This window comes from Babylonia areolata, chromosome 8 (assembly GCF_041734735.1).
Source record: "Babylonia areolata isolate BAREFJ2019XMU chromosome 8, ASM4173473v1, whole genome shotgun sequence".
Lineage (NCBI taxonomy): Eukaryota > Metazoa > Mollusca > Gastropoda > Neogastropoda > Buccinidae > Babylonia > Babylonia areolata.
The window spans coordinates 49,967,288-49,976,939 of record NC_134883.1 but is presented as its reverse complement, the minus strand read 5'-3'; positions in this window follow the sequence as shown (position 1 = coordinate 49,976,939).

The window sequence follows — 9,652 nt, the reverse complement described above, 5'->3', positions numbered from 1 at the left end:
GGGGAACAAAGTAGAGTGGGGGTTGGGGGGGGGGGGGGAGGATGGAGAGGGGGGTGGGGGAAGAAGGGATAAGGGAGAGACAGAAGACAAAATCCTTATGTCCGAGGCCCTATAATGGATAAGCACTACTGCACATGGTGGGCTTTTTTCACATCCATATACCCCGCCCTGAAAAGTGACAACATAAAAAAAAAGAAAAAAAAAAAGGCACAAGCAGAAAAAAAGCCGGAACCTAAAGAAAAAACGAAGAAAAATAGGCACACACAGGCAAAGGAAGGTGTGACTGTGTCAGTGTGTGTGCGCACGGTGTGCCGTGCGGCCGTGTGTGTGTGTCACAGTGTGTGTATGTCCGTGTACGTACGTGTGTGTGTGTGTGTGTGTGTGCCACGGTGTGTGTGTGTGACTGAGTGACGCGAGCGGCGATGATGGGAAGGTGCCGATAATATCTTAGGTGCCAGTGTGTCAGTGATGGTGATCCGAGTTCTTGTGTTTAGTCTGTGTGTATGTCTGTGTCTCAGTGTCTGTCCACTGGCCCTCGCCTCATGAGGGTGACTGTCTGTGTGTGTCTATCTGCGGTGTGTTGTGTGTCAGCATGTGTGTTTGTTTGTCAAGTTGTGAGTTGTCGGTGTATGCGCGTGTGTGCTTGCCACAATGTGCGTCAGTGTGTGTGTGTCATGTGCCGGTGTGTGTGTGTATGTCACTTCGTGACGTGTGTGTCAGTGTCACCCCGGCTGCCAGTGAGCCTGTGCCGCGGCGGTGTGTGTGTGTGTGTGTCACAGAGCTATTGAGCTTGATGGTGTGTGTGCGCGCGCGTGCGTGCGTGTGTGGTGTGTCTGTGTGTGCGTACGCGCGGGCGTTTTCTCTGGCTGAAAACTTTACCAATTGTTGCGGCGTGTACCATGTAAAGCTGGTTGCACTGACAGCAATGCTTTCATTTTATTAAAGATTGTGTAGTGTAGACCCTATTCAGGGCGGGGATTGGATGTAAAATAGCACACCAGTGCTTATCTATTATCCTCGAAATAAAGAATTTGTCTTGTCTTGTCTTGACAGCGAAGGGAAATAAACGTGGCGATCATGTCACGATATGTCTCATCTGAATACACTCCCTTATTCTCTTGATTGTCACACTGTCGAGGAAGAGCGGCACACCCGTCAAGATTGCGTCGTTCTGAACTGAAAGACTTATTCAATCATCTGTGTTTGTTTCCAGTGGATCGAGAAGAAAGAGCAGGAGACGGGGAGATGACGAAGGAGGCAGATAAGAAGAATGAAGAAGATGACGATTACGACGACGAAGAACTTTCGAGGAGGAAACTTGGACTGACAAGAAATGAGAAGAATGCACTTCACACATGTACAAAATAGTGCAAACAAGAAATCATACAAGCAACTAACGGGCGCAACAGCCATGCAAGAACTTAGGCTCCTGTTCAGCGGTTCTCGGAGGTCCATGCATGGTTTGATTCTCAGCAGCGCCTCAATGCTGAGTCAGTGGAGGTTGGTGGAGAGTGGATCGACTGATCGTCCCTATACTGATAATTATCCCCCCCACTGCCCGCCTCCCCCCCCGCCCCCCAAACCCCCCCACTGAGGTCCATGTCCCCTAAGGTCTATGTTCCCCCAAGTCATCTCCAGTTTTTCCCCCGGGCCTATGCACCCCCCCCCCCCCCGCACCCCTCCCCCCCACCCACCGCCTCGTCGCCCCCTCTCTCCAGATATACGTTTTCCCCAGGTCTGTTTCCCGGCCCACTGAGACATATGTTCCCCATTCCCCCGCCCAGCCGCGCGGGGACGGAGTCAATGTTCCCCGTGGTCTCTATGTTCACCCATGTCTACCTCAGTTTCCCGAGGTCTGAGTTCCCCCCAGACATACGTCCCTCAGGACTATTATGTTCCCCCAGGTCTGTGTTCTTTCTGAGTTCTACGTTCCCCCGGGGTCAACCCGCTATTGCCGCAACCCGCTATTGCCGCGGCCCGTTGTTGCCGCAACCCGCTATTGCCGCGGCCCGTTGTTGCCGCAACGATTTTGGATTTCACATTGAAATCTTGAACCTTGACCTTGACCTTGACCTTGCTACAGCAGTTTGAATAAGGTATGGTATTTTGTGTTCCAACAACACGTTAGTGCACTTTCTTTTGATTTTTTTTTTGGTGTAAAATTGTCTTCTTGAGAAAGCGTGGTACGTTACGAACGTTTTATTTCTTTTTTTAGTTTTATTTGTCCCCCACCCCCACCCCCTTGTTTTTGTCCCTCCCCCCTTTTTTTGGCTTTTAATATGTGATGACACCTGAATGTGTGTTGAACATAATGTGACGAATCCAGATTAATTTTCTTGATTTATAAGACAACGATGCAAACAAGATTGTTGTTTTGTTTCACAATTAAAAATATCATTTCATGTCATAATTCCTCTAACTTTCACTTTCATTTGATCTATGCATTTCTCTATACTTTTCTTATGTTTTGTCTTTTGTTTGCTTTTACTCTTCTATTCTTGTTCAGCGAATAAATCCTTCCTGACGAATTATAACTTCCGCTGGGGGTCGTCCTTTCTCCTTGTGTAAGAGATTTTCTCGTCAATAAAAATTAATGTACATAATGAAATTTTTTTTAAAAACATTAAAAAAAGACCAACCAAAAGAAAAAAAGGGCTTCGGCAACAACTGGCCGCGGCAATAGCGGGCCGCGGCAACAACGGGCCGCGGCAATAGCGGGTTGTAGCCGTTCCCCCAGGTCTCCATGTTCCCCCTGGTCTACTTTCCCCCAGGTCTGTGTTCTCCCAGGTCTATGTTCCCTCGTGTTCATGTGCCTCTAGGTCTACACTCCCCAGTTCTATGTTCTCCCTGGTCAAATCCCCCCCCCCAACTAAGTTCCCTAATGTCCATGTTCTCCCAGGTCTATGTTCCCACAGGTCTGTGTTCTCCCAGATCTAGATTCCCTCACGTTTACTTCAGGTACGCCAGGTCTGAGTCTCCCCAGATCTATTTCCCACAAATCTATGTTCCCCCACTAAGCTCTAGTGTTCCCCTAGGTCAGTGTTCCCCCAGGTCTATGCACGCCCCCCCTCCCCCCGCCTCGCAACCCCTCCCCCTCCCCACCACGCGCCCTTTTTTTAAATTTTTAAAAAAAAATTTAAATTCAGTTTCATAGATCATTGAGGAAAGTCAGGGTAAAGTGCAAGGACAACCCCGATCATGCCGAAACGGAGTCTCGAACCCTGATTAAGGGTGTACACTGGAGCACTAGTCCCCCCCCCCCTCTCCCGCCCCCCCCCCCCCCTCCATCGGCCTAACCAAATCTCAGTGTTACAATGGCGCCCTTGTGTTCAGTAACCTGGCTGAACATTTGCGGTATTTTATATTGGCTGTCCTGATACATCATCACACTGCAGATCTCTCTCTCTCTCTCTCTCTCTCTTTATATATATATATATATATATATATATATATAATGTAACCCCCCCCCACACACACACACACACACACAACACACACACACTGACACATATATATACACGCACGTTTGTGTGTGTGTGTGTGTGTGTGTGCTTCACGGATTACCACGATACGGACAAGGATTAGCTATGTTTTAAAAAGAAAAAGAAAAATATATACATAATATATACAAAAGTGGACAAGTGCAATTTATACCCCGCACACATATTGACCTGTATGTACGTACGTATTCTTATCAGAGCGACTCGAGGACAGCTCTGAAACAGTGGTCGAGTGGCCGGTCACCTTGTGGATAACTCACAAGGAAGCGAGGATTAAAGAGCCAGCCAGGTTTTCTCTGGCTAAAGTCACGCACGGAACGATTGATTTCCTTTGCCTCCCCGCGACCTCCCGCTAGTAACTGAACGTAAACGGCTGGCAGTGGAGCCGGCGGTGGCCCAGTGGTTTCAGAACTCCCGACTATAGGAAGCGATCGTCTTCGGGTTCGATTCCAGCAGGGATTGGAATCTTTACTCTACCATATCTGCTGGTCTTTGTGTGATGGTCTGTGTGCTTGTCTTTCTGATGAGATGATAAGCACGGCAGAGCCCCCGTGCGTACGAGGCACGTAAAAGAACCCACGGCAGTAGGAGAGTTCTCCGTCCTTGGCAAAATTCTGTAAAAATGATATTCATTTGATGCTTTTCCAATATCTAAGTGGCTGTACGACTGGAATGAGAAGATTTTTAGAGAGTTGGCAAAGATCGATGGTCAATAGAAATGCTCCGAGTGCCAGAGAGAGCGAGAGAGAGGCAGGCAGAAAGACGAAGTTTCTTCTTCACGGCTGAAAGAAAAAGAATTGAATTCACATTTGTTTGTTGTCCATCTTTCTATCGACCTTTTTTGTCTGATTTAACGTGCATTGGTACTTATCTGTTCACTCATGATATATTCATTCACTTGTCCATGCAAATTAATCTAATCAGTTACCCATAGGCTTCATTTATTCATTCAATTATTCGTCGATTTAACAGCCCAAACAAATTAAATTACTGATTGCGACCTGCCTGGTGAGCCATTATCACGAACTGACACTGCCGTTCCATCGAACCAGGGGACATAATTTTGCACTTACAGGAACTGGGACTCGATCATGCAATCTTTTCGAAATCGCCAACGAGTAGTCGAACGCACGTACGTTTTCTTGCTCTGCAACGTATCAACTTTAACTCGTTCTTATCGGTAATATAGACAGCTTTGAACACAACTGGCCACTTCAGGGCAACAGCAGGCGTGGTGGTGACGCAGGTCATTCCTGATACGTTGAAGTGGACTGCAAAGCAATCGAGGAACGCGCGAAGAAAGAGCGCATTGGCACTGTTCTTCATTCACATAGTTCTAGTCGTATACTGCACCGCATACAGTCAGTATTCGTCCAGAGTCTTCGCTTTGGGCTGTTGGAGAAGTATATTCGTGTCTGCTCTGGCTCCGTGAATCTTTTTTATTCAGTTCTTCCTTCCTTTTGTTTGGATAGAAAACGGGAGAGCAAGGGGAAGAGAACAAATTGAATGAAGGATATGAAATAATTAAATAAATAAATAAATAAAAAAATTAAATTAAAAAAAGGGAGAGAGGGGGAGGAAGGAAACCAATTAGTTATATGGTATTTCAAGCTTCACTACAAAGCAATTCTTCGTTAATCCTTAGACAAAATTATGTTGTTGTTGTTGTTTTCATATTATATTTAAGTCTCGCAAACGCATAGCTTCGAAGACTTTTATTGACGGGGAAAAAACTTAGATGATTATTGATAAACGAATAAAATATTATTACATAATAGTTTTCATGGGTTGACTACTAAATATTGACGTTATGACATGCTGTGTTTAGTTTCACTTTTTCTGATATTGCATTGAAATACAAATTTGTGTTATGTGTCTTTGGTTTAGACTGAATTCAGAAATTAGAGTTTTTATTTTAGATAATTAAAGCCGGCTTTAGTTATGAGAACGGTTCGTTTTCCAACAGTTTTTGACCAGTAGCGTGCGTTATTTTGTGCGAAACATTGTATGTATAATCGACTCAAGATATAAATCTCTGACAACAGAAACTGCTTTTTTCCTTTCCTTCCAGTTTTTCTTTTCCATCTCTTATCAATCACAGCCTGGAATCTTCATATCGCGGTCGATTGATATAATGTGATTAGATAACTGACTGGTCTTTTTACTCTTTTTTTTTTCTTCTTTTTCTTCTTCCTTTTTTCAGTGTCGACATCATGATCGGTTAGCTGTTGAAATTCGAAGATTCTGATGTGACGGAAAGAGCAAATCAACCTTGCAAAGTCATGCAGGTAAGTATAGCCTACTTCTAGTAGTATTAGTTCTAGTAATAGATGTAGTAGTAGTAATAGTTTTTTGTTGTGTAGTCAGTAGTAGTCAGTACTGAACAGCAGAAGAAGCCCCCCTCCTCTCTCTCTCTGTGCCACACACACACACACACACACACACACACACACACACACATATATATATATATATATATATATATATATATATATATATATACATACATATATATATACAGAAAGAAAGAGAGGGACAATAATAATCTCCAGAATCTGTTCCAGCTACATCGCAGTGGGGACCTGTCTCATAATGTGCTGACACCAGCAGAACGTTAAGTCAAGCGGCAGCAATGCCAAAATTTATGTTGAATGTGTGCGTGTGGTTCGAACTCGGAAACAGTTTGACTGGAAACCAGCCAGGAAACCGTATCAAGGAGGAAGGCGAAATCTTTACATGGTAATCGACACGTATGTGTAGAGTGTGGCTCGGCTATAACGCGCTTGCCAAGAAAGTTAGGGGTTCGTACTAGCACAAGACGGGTTTTCTCTTTTCCTTTGCACTAGATTTGGAGTAGTGGTCTGGGTGCTAGTCTTTCGCATTATTGAGAAGCCATGAGCACCAATGAACACTAACCGCATATAAAACAATCAATAGCAAAAAAAAAATTATATGTAAGGAGGAGGAGAAGAAGAAGAAAAAGAAGAAGAAAGAGAGAGATCTCGGACAATACATCACAACGCAAAATCACGCAACACAACACATTACAGTACTTATGAATGTTATGTTTTCACATGCCAGTAGCGTATATGCTACTCACATGTTTAGTTTTCCCTCTTTTCTTATCACCCATAATCGATTTTCTTTAATGTTTGAATACGACTTTGATAAACATTGTTTTGGACACGAAAAACGTGAGCACTGCAGGCTAACTACTTTATTTTCTTTGCCCATTTCGGTTGTTCTACTTTTCTGGGTCAGGGTATTTTCTTGGCCTGTATTTATGACACGTTCTGTATGTAGGAGACATACATCGTTTTGACTGCGTGTACTCCTTCTGTCTGACTCGGCTGTGTTGTACAACAAGACAAGACTATTCTGTAAGGCCACATTTCATAAAACGGGATACCTCAAACATGGCATAACACTGTCGGCCAGAAGAAGCGCGACAAAGAAGCTTTAACTCCCTCGGTACGGCCAGTCCTCTCTTCTCCTCTACACAGACCCCTCGGATGTCCAGTGGGTGTCTGAATGACCCAATCTTTAGCTTCCGTCATCAGAATTGTGGTATTCTTTGTCAACATTCACCTCTTCAGTATAAGAGCCTTCCGCTTGCAATATTTTGATGATGGTAATTGGGGTGAAACGCTGTTAACGTCGTCTCTTTCGACGTTCGTATGGAGAGAGTTAAAGACCTCCCTCCAGCGCTGCGGGCGCGGGGTTGACCCCAACACTTACGGGAAGCTCCAGTCTCCGATCGCCCAGTATGGCGCAGCTAGGTCCGGTCTGACGTCGCCATTTATGAGGGGCACAGCATCAGCAACGCCTATCTGAAACGCCACAACGCAAGAAGAAGACACTTAATCCACCTCCATCTGGACAGCACCAGCTTCTTTTATACATGTATGATAGTCAGTCGTGTTCGACTATGACCATCAGAACAGCAGAGGAGGCAACTGCTGTCTCGAATATCTATAAAGTGGAGAGTGTCTTGCCCAAGTTACATCCCCACTCTCTCGGCCAAGATGGTTTTTTAGGACAGTCGGCGTTGGGATAGTTCCCAAAAGCCAACTAGCCCCCCTCCGGACCCCCCCCTCCCACCCCCGTCCCCCCCCGTCCCACACACACACACACACACACACACACCCCTCCAAGGCTGCAGCACTAAGACCCAGTGCAATTTTTCCTCATAGTTTGAGAGTGATAGTCCTTCACAAAAGACTAAGGAGAAATGATTTCCCATTGCAATGGAGAAACCATTGACCGGCTACACCGCTGACACAGTGCCACAGACTCTTCAGAGCCCGGACCGGGTTTATTAGGAGTCATTTACGGAACCACACAGTGTGAAGCTCCAGCTCGTCTTCACTTGCGAAGAAGCAACAATTCAACAATATTGTAGGCTATGCAGTTCTGATGTCAGTTTCGGTTCTGAGGCAAAGTTGGGTCCGTCGATTGATCAGTCGATTTAAGGAGCTATACAGCTATCTGAAATTACCAATTACGACCGACAGCTGTCGACAACTCGACCACTGTCTGTGTCTGAGTCTCAGAATTGGTAGCCCTTGTTTGAACGAATCGCATGACTGTAAACGTTCGCGACACTCGCCGTTTGCTCTTTGCTATCACTGTCACGATTTGTCTCACGGTCGACACTCCCGTTGGGTTCTGTTCAAACACCATCATCCACGGTGACTGTATTGTGAAGGAATTCGGAAACTGACGATTCACACCATTTTCAGGGATGGAGTTTTTTTTCTCGCAGGTGCAGCTCAGTGAACGCGTGCTTTTTAATGTCAAAGAATGAGGTGTGACAATGGCCAGTGTTTGCCCGCCGTGCACAAACAAGCGGACTCTGGTCAGTGTGTGGGGACTCCTTGTTAACAGGACGTAGATCTGGCCAGTTTGTCATGCGGGGTTTCTCATCTTCTGGTTGTTATGGGATGGTTTGGTTGTTGTTGTTGTTTTTTTACTTATGGATTGATTGATGAACTGGATGATCTGATGGATTAATTTCAATTGCTAGATCACAAGCAAGTGCATACGTACTACTAACACACACACACACACACAGACACACACAGACACACACACACGCACACACACACACCTACGTACGCACGCTCGCACGTACGCATACACAGACACACACACACACACAGGCACGCACGCACGCACACACACACACACACATTAGTACAAGCACACATAATCACGCACTCACACACATACAAGCGCACGGATGCACAGCGGTACTAGCGCGCGCGCGCCACACACACACACACACACACACACACACACACACACACACACACACACACACGCATATGTGAGCGCGTGTGTGCCGTGCATGCATGTGCATTGGCGTGGGTGCCAGTGTAGCCTGCGAGCCAGCATGTGTGGAATGCTGGTAGCTGGGTGTGAGCATCTCTTCTTCTTCTCCCTCCTCCGCCCTCATTCGTTCACACCTTCCATCCACCACATGCAGTTCATATGTGTGCATATGTGGTTGTGGGTGGATGCACGTGCGCGCGTGTGTACGCGTGTGTGTGTGTGTGTGTGCTGGCTGGGTGGGGTGGATGGGTGCGTGCAGGTGTTGGTGCGTGTATACGTGGGTGTATGGATGGGTAGAACTGGGTAGTTAGGGTGTGCATCTCTCTCTCTGTTTGACCTGTTTGTCTTTCTCTCTCTCTTCTCTATTTCGTTTTTGTTTTTGTTTTTTGTTTTTGTTTTTTTTACATCTGCTGTTACTCTCCACCCCCACATCCCCCCACCACCTACTCCCATGAAAATGTAACTAAAGAATTGAGCAGTTTATATTTATAAATCTTTGGCACTATTCTGGCTAAAAGCATTGATGATTGAATGTGGTTGATGGTAGTCCTTCAGCTGTGTACAAGCAAGATGTATTGTGTTTGCATATCATTGATGAACCTCATCCCTTCAAGTGGAGCTAAATCATTTCTGAAAAAAATATACCATCTTTGAGTCCTGAGACCCCACCCACCCCCACCCCCACCCTACCCCTTCCCTGCCTCTCATTCACCCATCCAGTGTTCAGTTTCTCTGTCTCTCTCTGTCTCCTCTGTCTCTGTCTCTCTCTCTCTGTCTCTCTCTGTCTGTCTTTGTCTCTATCTCTCTCTCCGCTCTCT